This window comes from Emys orbicularis, chromosome 12 (genome assembly GCF_028017835.1).
Source record: "Emys orbicularis isolate rEmyOrb1 chromosome 12, rEmyOrb1.hap1, whole genome shotgun sequence".
Lineage (NCBI taxonomy): Eukaryota > Metazoa > Chordata > Testudines > Emydidae > Emys > Emys orbicularis.
The window spans coordinates 43,739,510-43,755,190 of NC_088694.1; the positions used below are offsets into that span (position 1 = coordinate 43,739,510).

At 47.8% G+C, this 15,681-nt stretch overlaps 1 pseudogene; it reads right to left on the reverse strand.

Moving 5' to 3' along the window:
* Positions 1-8,007: 8,007 nt before the first annotated feature.
* Positions 8,008-8,705, reverse strand: LOC135887149 (olfactory receptor 11L1-like; annotated as a pseudogene).
* Between the last annotated feature and the right edge of the window lie 6,976 nt (positions 8,706-15,681).

Consider the following 15,681-nt stretch of genomic DNA (forward strand, 5'->3'; position numbering starts at 1 on the left):
GGATTTCTGGAGCTATCCATAACTCTTGGAAATGGTAGAAACACTGGGGACGTTGATTGTAAATTAAGAATGGCCCTGTAGCTAAAACAGAGGACTGAGAGTTAAGAGATTTTGGTGCTGGTCCTGACTCAGTTGGCAGTCTCATTTTGCAAGTCACTTCCTTTCTCAGTGCCTCAGTTTCCATATTTGTAAAATGTGTTGTTATTAATCTCTGTAATGTATAGCTTTAAAATCCTTGTGTATTAGACTTTATAGAGAGGACATTATATATTAATATTATTGTTGTTGTTGTCACAGTTTCAGGGTTAAATGCAACATTGGCCCTCTTCCCCCACACCTCCAGCCTTCCTTGAGGGCATCTACTTAAGGATTAAGGCTTCCCAGCTGTCACTTCTTTAAACTGAGGGGTTTAAAACTTGCAGTCCCCTGCACTTCAGTAGATCTGACCAGTGTCGAGCACCAGTGGTTAACTCTTTCTCCAGAGGCTATAACAGTGTATACCAGAGTTGCCAACCAGCCTTCAAAAAGCAAAATACATTTATTCTTAGAGCAAAAGCATTACAGAGAAAACATATAAGAAACAATAAAAGAATCTATATGAGCGGTTCTCAAACCACAGCCTGCAGGTCGCATGCGCCCCAATTAGCACACACCTGCAGCCCAGCTGTGTGCTAAAGGCTGCAGGGCCGCATGGGGCTGGTTTACCAGCTGCCTGGCCACCCAGTGTCACGAGGTCTGGGATGCCCGGCCAAGCAGGGCCAGGGGTCGGGGTCACCGGCCGGCCCCACATGGCAGGGTCCGGCCCCACATAACAGGATCTGGCACTGCTGCCTGGCTGGCACCACAGAGGGTCCGGGGTCAGTGTTGGGGCTGCCAGCTGGCCCTTGTGGTCAGGATCTGGGGCTGCCGCCCGGCTGCCCTGGCTCCATGTGGCCAAGCCCAGTGTCCGGGCTGCTGCTGCGCCCTGCACAGAGGGATCCAGGGTTCCTGCACTCCTGACCCCACTTTGTGGAGGGACCTCTGGCTGGGAGGCACTGGGCATAGAGGATCTGTGGGGGGATGGAGCTGGGGGGACACGCTGTGGTTCTCAACTTGCGGCCCAGATAACACATTGTGGCCCACATATGAGTCCCACAATGATAAATAGGTTGAGAACCACTGATCTATATGCATGCCAACAGTTTACCAGAGGTCACCCCCACGCTCCAGTCTAGGCTGTGGTAAGTGTCAGATTTGCAACCCCCACAACTGGTTTTGTCACCTTCATTATAAGTACAAGTCAGTTTTTAAACCAGGAATCAGACACCAACTGGACAGTTCATCTGTTTCTTGATGCAGCTATGGCCTTTGATCTCCGGCCCCTTGGAACAGGTAATCACCAGCCAGTTACCCGCTCTTCATCAAGGGCATAGCTGGGATTGTTCAATTTTCATTAACCCACCCCCAGGGATGCCCCAGGAAACCCACTTAGAGCTTATATTGTCCCAAAAGTCCATACCAGTCCGGCACATTTCAATACAGTCTTTTGAACTACTTGCACTACCCAGGTCCCCCATTTGTTGTTACAATTACTACTACACTACAATGTAGTAACTGTAGATATACTTACTAGCAACGGAGAGCCCATGCTGTCATGAACTGAGGCAGCTGAGTCAAATAATTCACCCTCTGTACAGCCAATGAAATTGCTGCATGCAAATTAGCTGTAGGGTGGTGGTTGGTTGAAATACCTCTACCTCCAATATCACAACAGTCTAGGACTCCTGGGCTGAATGTAGCTGAAAGCACATGCTGTGACATGGGTGTAATTATGAAAGTCTAAATGGCTGAGCACTTAAAAATTGGGAGATAACAGACCAGAAAACCCACCCCTGGCTCCTTGTCCCAGTCCCATTCTACTTGCCCACTCAGTCCCAGGTCTCCACTGCTTAAGGCTTGTCATCCCAGTACCAGTCTCCTTGCCCAGACAGTCCAATTCCCTCTTCCTAGCTGGATGCAAGGAGGTCTGGCTGGCTGGAGCGGTGGGGTGAAGAGCCTGGCTAGAGGGGTAGGGGCCCTGTTGGAGGAATTGTCTGGACCGGTGGGGCAAGGGGATGGCTTGAGGGGATGGCCAGAGTGGGGGAGAACATCATGGAAGGGAGGGGCCTGGCTGGGTGGAATTGACCAAAGTGGGAGACAAGGAGCCATGCTGGATTTGCTAGACAAAGCATAAATATACAGAGGCTTGTAAGGATTAGATTTTAATCAGTGAATGTTGATAAACATTGATTTCATCATACACATACATGCAAAACTGCAGGGAGGAAAATGCCATCATCAATAATCAAAATTTCCAGGTAGGCAAAGTAAGAAAAATGCTGCTTGAGAACTACTTATGAATTTGAGTTAAGGGGATATATTTCTTTTCTTTGTAAATTTAGATGTGTAATGTTGACAAGTCTGTGTGTTAACAAATACAAAGCTTTAAAATTTTTGAATCTTAACATCCACAGTCATAAAAATAATGATGGGGGGAGGGATAAGCTCAGTGGTTTGAACATTGGCCTGTTGTGAGTTCAGTCCTTGAGGGGGCCACTTAGGTATCTGAGGCAAAATCAGTGCTTGGTCCCGCTAGTGAAGGCAGGGGGCTGGACTCGATGACCTTTCAGGGTCCCTTCCAGTTCTAGGAGATTCTATAAAATTTGGGAGCCTGTTTTCATCAGCCCTTGTGAGCTGGAGTGTTCTTTGGAGCACAAACCATTCTCCTACTCATGGGTCTCCAGCAGGAGCCTTGTACTCACTGCCCGTCTCCTGCAACCTCGGCTACAGCTTCTACTTGCTCTTTTCGGTTCCTTTCTGGCTCTTTATAGAGACCAGCTGCCCTCTTAGAGAGGCAATTAATGGGCTTTAAGGACTCAGTCTCCCCTGTGACGGGGCAATATTGTTTCTGGACTCAGCTGTAACTCTTTAGGTTTTTCTACCTTAAAATATTTGCCCCACAACTCATTTCACTGAGTATGTTAGAAAGGACAAGAAAAATTCACAGTAATATTGGTAATAGGCACGTTGTAAAAAACCAAGCACAGAAAAACTCTGTCTGTGGTTTAAGGCTGGTCAAAAAATGTCCACCTAGACATCTTTTTAATGGAAAACTGTGTTTGACAAAACACAAACTTTCAAAGAAGCTGCCTGCTTTCCAGGAACATGTTCGACTTTTCATCCAAATGCCCTAAACTGAAATTTTTCAGGCAACCCCATAAACTTTAGGTTTTTGTTTTGTTTTCTGCTGTTTGGGACGAAAATGTTATGTTAAGGCTCATTTTCCTCTTCACTTTAATGGTGTAACTGCAATGGGGCCAGGCTCTGGAAGTCCCAGGCTACGTCTACAGTACCCGCCTGAATCGGCGGGTAGAAATCGATCTCTCAGGGATTGAATTATCACGTCTCGTCGGGACGTGACAATTGATCCCCAAATCGACGCTTGTACTCCACCAGCGCAGGTAGGAGTAAGCGTCGTCGACGGGGGAGCCGCGGAGGTCGATTTACCGCCGTCCTCACAGCGGGGTAAGTCGGCTTGGATACATCGAATTCAGCTACGCTATTCACGTAGCTGAATTTGCGTATTTTAAAACGACCCCTCCCCCCCGTAGTGAGGACGTAGCCTCAATGAGCTACAATCCCAGCTGGGTCCCCAGAGGGCAGTTCCAGGAGGGCGGGGTGATTCCCTGCACAGCCCGGGCAGAGGCAGCGTTGCCCTTTTCTCTCCTCTCATTCCGAAGGCTTGGCCCGGACCCGTGTCACAAGGTTGTGTGAGCTGGGTACACGCTGGGAAAAGCCCTGAGTGGGGGGACTCAGGCTGGTGCAGAGAGGGGAGCTAAGCCCGGAGGTCTCCAGCCTGGCTCTCTCTCTCCTTCCCCTCTCCACCTAGTACCTTGTGTACCCTGCTGCGGCTGGGCTGAATCTCTCCCCAGGGGGCCCAGCCGAGGGACACCCCGTCTCTCTCTCGCTCTCCCGGGGGTCTCTCCTGGTGTCAGGGTCACCGTCCACTGACGGAAGAGGTGCCTGGCAGTTGCGGGGAGTCTCGCTTGCTCAAGTGGAGATGACTCTGTCCAAAGCAGAGTGGCGCCTGCCGACATTCCCCGCTCCGGCGGGGTCTGTCTACCACCTACCTCGGCCCTGAAGCGCAGGGTCTCGCCTCTGCCCCACACAGAGGGAGCCCCATTGCTCAGTGTATAACAGGGGGGTCGCTTAGCCTCCTGTACAACACGAGCAAGAGCCTTGTGTCCAGCAAGTATAAATGGGAGTGGTTCCCCCCAGGCTTTGTCTTTGGGTTCGGAAGCCCAGGAGGGCGCCGCCCCTCACTCCCAGGCTGGGGTGGCTGCATGGCTGGAGTGAGACTGCTGTCTAGCCCCGTCCCCAAGGGGCAGAAAGAGGGGGGGGGGCACACAGCAAAGCTCCTGGCGTGTGTTTGGGAGCACAGGTCCCACAGACTGGGAACACATTTCAATTTCATTTTTTTTTATTTTTTTACACTTTTAAAAACTTTTTCTTACTGTTTAAAACATATTATGTATTTTTTTTAAGTTTTTGTCCTTTATTTTTATTGTATTTTTAGTTTTGTATTCTTTTGATTTATTTTATCATATATATAATATATACATATACATTTTTATAAATTCTTTATTAATTTATATTATTTTTTTTTGTTTTAAAACAAACTTTAACTGAAATTGACCTGCAAGTTTTCATTTTAATTAACAATATTTTTCTGTCAGAAAAATGTTCCATCTTGAAAATTTTTAATCTGCTTTAATTCCCACTCATATCTGAATCAATGTGATTTACATTGGATCTGGATAGAGGGGTGAGGCACAGTGACCTCAGGGTTAGGGTTTAAAGCAGGGGCCAGCAACCTTCGGCACACAAGGCCCATCAGGGTAATCCGCTGGCGGGCCGCAAGACATTTCGTTTACGTTGACCGTCCGCAAGCACGGCCTCCTGCAGCTCCCAGTGGCCACAGTTCACTGTTCCCAGCCAATGGGAACTGCGGGAAGCTGCGAGGTGCTGTGACTGGGGACGGCCAATGTAAACAAAATGTCTCGGGGCCTGCCAATGGATTACCCTGATGGGCCACGTGCTGAAGGTTGCCGACCCCTGGTTTAAAGGGAGAGGGGTTAGTGGCCTGAAGTGGACGAATGGACTATAAGGTGGATAGAAAGCAGGCTACATCATCGGGCTCAACAGGTAGTAATCAATGGCTCCATGTCTAAAGTTGGCAGCTGGTATCAAGCAGAGTGCCCCAAGGGTCGGTCCTGGGGCTGGTTATGTTCAATATTTTCATTAATGATCTAGAGGATGGCTTGGACTGCACCCTCAGCAAGTTTGCAGATGATACTAAACTGGGAGGAGTGGTAGAAGATACGCTGGAGGGTAGGGATAGGATACAGAGGGACCTAGACAAATTAGAGGATTGGGCCAAAAGAAAACTGATGAGGTTCAACAAGGAGAAGTGCTGAGTCCTGCACTTAGGACGGAAGAATCCCATGCACTGCTACAGACTAGGTAGGGACCAAATGGCTAGGCAGCAGTTCTGCAGAAAAGGACCTAGGCAGTTACAGTGGACAAGAAGCTGGATATGAGTCAACAGTGTGCCCTTGTTGCCAAGAAGGCTAACGGCATTTTTTGGGCTGTATAAAGTAGGGGCATTACCAGCAGATAGAGGGACATGATCATTCCCCTCTATTCGACATTGATGAGGCCTCATCTGCAGTACTGTGTCCAGTTTTGGACCCTACACTAAATGAAGGATGTGGAAAAATTGGAAAGAGTCCAGCGGAGGGCAACAAAAATTATTAGGGGGCTGGACACATGACTTATGAGGAGAGGCTGAGGGAACTGGGATTATTTAGTCTGCAGAAGAGAAGAATGAGGGGGGATTTGATAGCTGCTTTCAACTACCTGAAAGGGGGTTCCAAAGAGGATGGATCTAGACTGTTCTCAGTGGTAGCAGATGACAGAACAAGGAGTAATGGTCTCAAGTTGCAGTTGGGGAGGTTTAGGTTGGATATTAGGAAAAACTTTTTCACTAGGAGGGTGGTGAAGCACTGGAATGGGGGTTATTACCTAGGGAGGTGGTGGAATCTCCTTCCTTAGAGGTTTTTAAGGTCAGGCTTGACAAAGGCCTGGCTGGGATGATTTAGTTGGGGATTGGTCCTACTTTGAGCAGGGGGTTGGACTAGATGACCTCCTGAGGTCCCTTCGAACCCTGATATTCTATGATTCTATGATTCAGTGTTCTTGGGGGCTGGAGGGTTGAGAGGATCAGAGAGCTTCCTCTCTCCCTCGACTGCTAAAGGGGAATTCTGTGGGCCTGAATTTTAGCGAAAATCAGGCTTCTCCTAATTTTTCTGGTAACTTTTCCCCACATCTCCCTTCCCAGCCCCACTCAGCCAGTTCCACCCAACATATAAGCAATAAAGTGTGACTTTCTAGGCTAAAGGGACCCTAAGGGCTTGTCCATATGGAGAGTTAGTGTTGAGCAAGCTGGGAGGTGTAAATCTACAAAGCCATAAAAGAACATAACAAATGGCCATAGTGGATCAGACCACAGGTCCATCAGCAGCCAGGTGCTTCAGAGGGAATGAACAGAACAGGCAGTCATTGAGTGATCCATCCCTGTCACCGTTTCCCAGCTTCTGACAAGAGAGGGTTTAATAGGGACACCATCCCTGCCCATCCTGGCTAATAGCCATTGATGGACCTATCTTACATGAACTTACCTAGATTGTTTTTTGAACCCTCTTTTATAGTCTTGACCTTCACAACGTCCACTGGCAAAGAGTTCCACAGGTTGAATATCTATCTATCTATCTATCTATCTATCTATCTATCTATCTATCTATCTATCTATCTATCTATCGCACTAAGATGCCTATATCGTGGTGTTGTCATGGAGTGCGCAGCCTCGGTGCTCTTGGAACCATTAGAATGAAGTTCAGATGGGACCCCTCTGGTGTAGTGTGACAACCCCTCCGAGCACACTCTCACTGGGGCAAGCCTCCTTGGTTTCAGCGCCTCCTGGGTCTGACCTCAGAGCGTTCAGCACTCTTCTTTTTGCACTGTGAGATCCCCACAGTGAGTCTGCCTGAATGAGATACCAGGGTAAGCCTTACAAGACCCCCCTCAGTCGAGCTGTGCGCCCCAACTTTTCAGTCAGTAGTGACTCTCAGCCAGCATTGTAAAACAGAAGGGTTTATTAGTCAACTGGGACACAGCGTAGAAAAGATATTGTTAGCACAGAAGCTCAGCAAAGTCCATCTTGGGGAATCCAGAGCCCTGGGCTCTCCCCCCTGAGTCCCAAAAGGAGACTGACTCACTTCCAGCAGCCCACCCTCAGTCATGTCCAGTTGCCCCTCCTCCATCCTTTGTCTCTTTCCCAGGCAAACTGGTCACCTGGCTTCCACTTCTCGCTTTGTTCTCCAACACCTCCAGCTGGCTCTTGCAGAGTTGCCAGGATACAGAGTGTCAGCCATTGTCTGTGCCCAGGCAGCCAGATGATAGTCACACCGGCCCGCTAAGCATCACTGCAATGATCAACACACCCTTGTCCCACCACATAGATACTGGGGTAACACACAGGGGAAACTGAGGCACGCACACTAGTCAGACAAAACATTAAAAACACCACCTCCACTTTGTTACAGGTGTCAGATAACTATTAAAGGAATAAGGCAGTATTATAGAGGAGGAAACTGAGTCATAGAGAGGTTATTTGAAATACCAAAGGTCACACAGTGCGTCATTGAGAGATCTAAGAACTGAACACATATTTCCTATATTCCCAGCCAACTACTGTGTTATAACCAACAGAAATATTCCTGCCTTCATGGAGTTAAATGTCTAATTAAGAATAAAGGACACAATACCATTTTGGGCAGTCACATCTTCCCACTCTTTTCTTTCCAATAAGAAGCAAATTTTCTACCTACCAGCCTCTTCAGGGCTTCGCGTACTTCCCTGTTCCTCAGACTATATATGCGGGGATTCGCCATGGGGGTCATCATGGTATAGAAGATGGAGAAGACTTTATTCAGATTTAGGGAGTGGTCAGCAGCTGGTACCACGTACATAGCAATCAGAGTCCCATAGAATGTGGTGACTACTATAAGGTGAGATGAGCAAGTGGAAATGGCCTTTTGTGACCTGGCGGTGGACTGGCGGTTGAGGTTGGCAGATAGGATATAAATATAGGACACCACGGTTAACAAAAAGGGGACCAGTGTCAGAGTGGAAGACAAGAAGAAGGAGACCTTTTCGAAGAGGTAAGTATCTGAGCAGGCCAGCCTCAGGAGTGGGGTGAAATCACAGAAGAAATGATCTATTTCATTGGGGCCGCAGAATGTTAAGCTCATCATGAACAGAATGGTCACTAAGGCAATCACAAAGCCACTGATCCAGGAGGCAGCTGCCAGGCAAAGGCACATGCCCCTGCTCATAACAGTTGCATAGCGGAGCGGATTGCATATGGCTAGATACCGGTCGTACGACATCACGGACAGGAGGAGACATTCGGTGCCACCCAAGGAACCGAACAGATAAAACTGGGCCATACAGCCACTGAAAGAAATCGATTTTGCCTCAGCAAGGAAGCTGGCTAACATACAGGGGAATATGTTGGTTGTGTAGCAGATCTCCAGGAAGGAGAGGTTACCCAGGAAAAAGTACATGGGGGTATGAAGGCTCCACTCAGCAGCCAGTGTGATGAGCAGGAGAGTGTTTCCTGCCAGGGCTACGAGGTAGAAAAGTAAAAACAATGCAAAGAGTAGGAGCTGTACTTCATGGCTCTCTGAAAATCCCAGCAATATGAATTCCGTGACCGACGTTTCATTCCATGGGAGGAGCTTTGCCATATAGGATTTAGCTGGAGAAAAACATCATGATAATGCAAGTATTACAGAGACAAATATGAAGTTCTTACTCTGTGTTTACTCATCCCTCAGTAAGGGCTAGATTCTGGCCTGACTCGTTTGGTGAAATTCACCCCTGTGCACAGGGGCCAGCACATGAGCTATTCTACACTTCGGCCCCAAGTGCACTTTGATACAATTCATTCCCGTCTGTGGTCCAGCGGGGGCACCCTCTCTATGGCTCCTGGCTCCTCTCTCTTGGGCAGAGACTTGTGACTCCCTCCCTCCTGACCCCCAGCATATTTCCAGGCTGCACAGTTCCCTGACTGTGATGTGAATTTCCCAGCAAAACCATCTGCCTCACCAGGCCTGCTTTGCTTTCCTTCCTCAGAAGCTATAAGCAGTATAATTGCTCACTGTTCAATTACCACACCGCCCTTTCTAAGCAGGTGCATTGATTCTGAAGGTGAAAGCATTACAGAGAAAATATATAAAAACACTAAGAACATAAGAACGGCCATACTGGGTCAGACCAAAGGTCCATCTAGTCCAGTATCCTGTCTTCTGACAGTGGCCAATGTCAGGTTCTTCAGCGGGAATGAACAGAACAGGCAATCATCAAGTGATTCATCCCCTGTCGCCAATTCCCAGCTTCTGGCAAACACAGGCTAGGGACACCATCCCTGCCTATTCCGGCTAATAGCCATTATCGGATCTATCCTCCATGAACTTATCTAGTGCTTTTTTGAACCCATAAAAGAAGCTACACACCTGCTAATGACCTCACTAGAGACCACCCCAACTCCAACCCGGGCTCTGGCCGGTCCTTCAAACACCACTGAGGGGTTGTGGGGGTTTTTTGTGCTTACAAACTCATAACTGCCTTGGCTCAGAACAAGTACACCCATGCATCTATGAGTCACTTCTTTATACAGTTTGGGTCTTTGACCTGTCATCATATAACAGCTGATCTGCAGAGAAAGGGTCACCTCTTCTTTGAGTGGGGGGTTACATTAGCATACACCTCTGCCTAGAGATTTCCTGGGAAACCCAATTAACTTAAAAAGTTCACATTGCTCCAAATAGTTCTTTGAAGCTCATAACACTTCCCAAGGTTTTTCATTAGTTAGGTCTCCTCCTTAGCGACGTTACATTCATTCCACGATAATACATAAACATTTGCATTTTTAATACAATGAACTCCTAAAATTACTTAGTTCAATAGGGTTTAGCGTAATTCAGTAAGGTTTGACCAGGATATTGCAGGAAATTGTCATGTATGTTACACATTTATGCACCATTTAAATTAAACTTGGGACTTCGTAGTGCATAGGCTTTTTGCTGGACAATCTGCACATCCATTTCATGCAATCATTTAATGCACTGAGTGATATTCTACCCCATGACTAGTCCCAAGTGCTATTCAAAATGACAAAGGATGGCAAAATTGTAGCCTTTCTTGAAAAGCCACTCACAGAGCTCAAAGATCAGAGCCTGAAACCATTACCCTTTATTATTTTTTTCCCCTGGTTTATACAGCCAAATTCCCACTGAAGTTATCATGAGTTTGCTTGAGCTAGGACTTTAGCAAGTGGCCCATTGTTTATGCAACCTTCATCCACTTTGAAAATCGCAGTGTGGGGCTCTGAGCTTTAGAGATGCTGATACCAATTACTTCATCTGCAGTCATGGACTCTTACTAGAGCTGGTTGACATTTTCTGAATTTCAGTTTTTTGGACAAAAAAAAAATCAGGATTAAATGTTTGCCAAACTTTACATGATAAGTTTGTCCCCTTTTGGAAGCAGCTATAGTACTTTTCCCTTCTGAAAACTGGCCTCTAGATCCCAGTTAGTTACATGAAAATAAATTATTCGCCATCATCTAGAAATAGACATCACTTATCAGTATCAAGAAAAATTAACAAGTGTCAATACTTTAACTTCCCGTCATACCTGGCCAGATTCTTATCAAATTTAAATCCACTAACGCCAGTAGAGGCAATTCATTTTTACACCAGTGCAAATGAGATCAGAATCTGGCCTGTGTTTTCTTTGTAGAAATGCACTATAAAGGCCCTGATCAGATTCACATGTTCAGTAATTATTCGGGACAGTTATCAGTCACCTTTCCTTCCTGATGTTTTCCTCTTCTTTCCATAAGAATTGCAGATAAAAGGAGAGAATGAAGAGGATAGATTTGAACCTCTTGTCTTCAAGTATCATTCTGACTGGTAGCCAACACACAAAAAAGTAACCTCTCCTTCTGTGATGACGACGCAGGAAAGGAAACAGAACGCCAGGTTTGTTGGTAGCCAGAGAGCTTTACAAGCCTCCTGCAAAAAGCCTCCCAGGAAAAAACTTTTCCTGGGGTTTTTATTCTTCTCCTTACTTTATTTACAACACTTCTTAGTGGTTACATTCTTGCCCATTCAGAAGGCAGGCAATAAACATGAGCATAGGATTACAAACCCATCTTTTGAGCGCGTGAACAGCCAGCTGCAAAGGTGATGTCATTGTTGCCAATAAGTTTTCCAAACATAGGCGCTAGAACAAGGTCACTCCCGCCTCAATTCCGAGGGAACAGTTTGCCGTTCTTCAAGGCTTATGATTAGGGAGCAACACATTCCTACATCCTTCTACATAATGATGTGATATTTATAGCAGACAGCAAGATCTCCCTTAATGCTCTTGAACGGCATAAGAATTACTGAGCTGGAGAGCTAATAATTGTTTTGTTTTGAAGATTGAGTAAACAGCTATTTTAATTATAATTGTAACCTCAGATGAAGCAGTATTGCAATAACTTGTCCATTATGGGAGGTCTCTAGTGGATGCATAGAGTAGTCTTCAGCATGAAATCCTCACTGAAACATGCCAACCCCACTGTATTCCTGCTGTACTAGTGAAAAACACTTATGCATGTCATTAGTTTAACACACGAGTAATCCCACTGAATTTAGGCATAAAATGCCCCACATGCATAAGAGTCAGTACAAATGCCTATCAAGTGAGTGAGTAACCCATTGCCTGCTTGGTGTGGTACTCTGTCCCTGTCTACTAGCACCTATACCATCTAGAGATTAATGAGTTTGCTACAACCTTAGCTAAGAGGCGCATGGCTTTTAGCTCCTGCAGAACAGGCTCATGTATTAAGCTTCAGAGGTCCCAAGTTCAATCCTGCCTGCTGATGACCATGATCTGTTGGTATTACAAGTGCAAGACTGTTAGAATCATAGAATATTAGGGTTGGAAGAGACCTCAGGAGGTCATCTAGTCCAATCCCATGCTCAAAGCAGGACCAATCCCAGCCAGGGCTTTGTCAACACAAGCCGAGCCTTAAAAACCTCTAAGGATGGAGATTCCACCACCTCCCTAGGGAACACATTCCAGTGCTTCACCACCCTCCTAGTGAGAAATAGTATTTCCTAATATCCAACCTAGACCACCACTGCAACTTGAGACCATTGCTTCTTGTTCTGTCATATGCCACCACTGAGAACAGCCTAGCTCCATCCTCTTTGGAACCCCCCTTCAGGTAGTTGAAGGCTGCTATAAAATCCACCCTCACTCTTCTCTTCTGCAGACTAAATAACCCCAGTTCCCTCAGCCTCTCCTCGTAAGTCATGTGCCCCAGCCTCCTAATCATTTTCATTGCCCTCCGCTGGACTCTCTCCAATTTGTCCACATCCCTTCTGTAGTGGGGGGACCAAAACTAGACACAATACTCCAGGTGTGGCCTCACCAGTGCCAAATAGAGGGGAACGTGAGCTATCAACTCAATTCCCACCCATGCTTGAGACTGTGGGGTTCTGGAGGGGAAATCAACCTGTGTTGACTGCACAGTCCCCGTTAGAAATTAAAAGCAGTTGAGCCTCATATGTGGCCTTGAAAAATCCCACCCTCTGTAATATAGGGATAGATTTATTGTAGGGTTATATTTATAAATACAAAGTGGTCATGCAGACCCTAGTGTAACAGAGGGGGCTCTTTACCTCCACCTAAGAGCTAGGCCATGTACAGCTGTTTACCAGTCTGCTATTGCTTCCAAGTTGGCACGGCTGGTACTTTAGTTCAATCAGTAGACATACATGTTTTTAGATCCAGAGGTCTTATGATCAGTTTCCCAGGATGACCCATCCAAGGATGCCCTAACACTAGGTTAAGAGGAGCCGTAGAAGTAGATAGTTTGAAGAGATGAAAGTTAAGTCATTTTTACAGAATGTCTACACTGCAGCTGGAGGTGTTATTTCCAGCTCGGGCAGTGTAGCAACAGGGTGGGGTGTTTCTAGGGTCATCACTAGGGTCTCGGTGGGATTCTGCTAGCCTGTGCTGCCAAAGCTACTCTTCTTTTTTTAGCTGGCTTGCTTGATCAAAGCTAGTGCAGAAATGTCTAACTCAGCTGCTGTGTATACACACCCATAGGTAGAAGTGGAACTCATAAAGATGCCTATCAAAGAGTGTTAGGGAAAATACAGTCTAAGAAAGCAATAAAAAAGCAGAGTGATGGAAGATCACAAAAAGGATGTTAGACATATTTGGTCAATTTTTTTGTTCATTTTATTAAATTTGCTATTGTGATATTCCTACCCCGTCACACGCACATGGGTCCATCCCCGCAGCTTAATTACATTTGCCTTGTGTCAAATATCGGAGACCCTTTCACTCTATCACCGGTCTCTGCACATTTTCAGCTAGTGCCACCCTCCTCAGCCTCAGAGCGACATTTACCCAGGTCAGAGGCCACAAATAAGGTTGTCAGCCACTGAATCTGAACACGCCTGAAGCTGAGCTATTCTAAGAAGACAAAGGGAGTTAGGAACCCAATTCCCATTGTTGAGCACCTAACTCCCTTAAACTTTTTTGGGCACCTAAAGAGCGGCGAAAAGCGGAGGCTAACAGAGGGAGTTTGCCTGGGATCTGTCCAAGAGGAGGTACGCTAAGTGCTGCATTAGGGGGGCTGTGTTGGTGAGTATCTGAGTGTCTGTTTTCTTGGGGACAGTTTGTCAGTTTGACCGTGTGCTTGATTGTTTGATAGTTTGTTTGAACAGTGTGAATTGGGAGTGCTTTGTTCCAGGTCGGCCTTGAGTGGGCCTGACTGTTATAAAAAGGCAGTCATCAGCGAACCAGCTGAGCGGCAAACAGCAGAGCCTAACAGAGGGAGTTTGCCTGGGATCTCTCCGAGAGGAGGTACGCTAAGTGCTGCATTGGAGTGCTGTGTTGGTGAGTATCTGAGTGTCTGTTGCAGGGGACAGTTTGTCAGTTTGACCGTGTGCTTGATTGTTTGATTGTTTGTTTGAACTGTGTGAATTGGGAGTGCTTTGTTCCAGGTGGGCCTTGAGTGGGCCTGACTGTTATAAAAAGGCAGTCAGCAGCGAACCAGCTGAGCGGCAAACAGCAGAGCCTAACAGAGGGAGTTTGCCTGGGATCTCTCCGAGAGGAGGTACGCTAAGTGCTGCATTGGAGTGCTGTGTTGGTGAGTATCTGAGTGTCTGTTGCAGGGGACAGTTTGTCAGTTTGACCGTGTGCTTGATTGTTTGATTGTTTGTTTGAACTGTGTGAATTGGGAGTGCTTTGTTCCAGGTGGGCCTTGAGTGGGCCTGACTGTTATAAAAAGGCAGTCAGCAGCGAACCAGCTGAGCGGCAAACAGCAGAGCCTAACAGAGGGAGTTTGCCTGGGATCTCTCCGAGAGGAGGTACGCTAAGTGCTGCATTGGAGTGCTGTGTTGGTGAGTATCTGAGTGTCTGTTGCAGGGGACAGTTTGTCAGTTTGACCGTGTGCTTGATTGTTTGATTGTTTGTTTGAACTGTGTGAATTGGGCAGGGCCGGCTCTGGGGGCGGGGGGGGGGGCGGCGAGCCCCGGCGGGGGCTCCGCTCTCCCCCCGGCGGCCGGGGGCAGGGCGCCGGGGGGGGGAGGGCGGCTGGAGCCCTGGGAGGAGGGCAGCGAGCCCCGGCGGGGGCTCGGCTCCCCCCCGGCGGCCAGAGCGCCGGGGGCAGGGCGGCGAGCCCCGGCGGGGGCAGGGCGGCGAGCCCCGGCGGGGGCTCGGCTCTCCCCCCGGCAGCCGGGGGGAGGGCGGCCAGAGCGCCGGGGGGAGGGCGGCAAGCCCGGCTGTGGCCCCGCTCTCCCCGGCGGCCCGAGCGCCGCGCCGCCCCCCTCCAGGTGCCGCCCCAAGCACCAGCTTGGTTGCCTGGTGCCTGGAGCCGGCCCTGGAATTGGGAGTGCTTTGTTCCAGGTGGGCTAACAGTGGAGGCTAACAGAGGGCGTTTGCTAGGAGTTCGCCTGGGGAGAGCCCACTGAGGCTTTCATCTTGCAGGCTTCTCTGAGTTGCTGCAACAGCTGAGGAAGCTCTTAGAAGGAAGAAATTATGGAAGGTGAGAGTTCAGCTGTTGTAACCTGCACAGGTTGTGCCATGTTTGTCTTTCTTCCACAGGACAGAAACGACTTTGTCTGTACAAAGTGCAAGCTGGTCTCCATATTGGAAGAGAAGGTTCGAGGTCTGGAGAAACAAGTATCGACCCTGTGTTGCATAAGAGAAAATGAAGATGTCCTGGACAGATGTCAGGATATGCTTCTATGGGCACAACGTTCTGAAGAATCGGAGCAGGCTTTTCAGAGGGGACTGAGGGACGGTGAAGAAATTTGGCAGCATGTGACCTCCAGAAGAAGAAAGAGGAGCGTCCATGTACCAGCAATGGATATACAGGTGAGCAACCGTTTTCATGTTCTCTCCACAGGTACTAATGCAGAGAGTGGACTAGATGATACATCTGAGGGAAGGGAGCAGAAGGAGACTCCA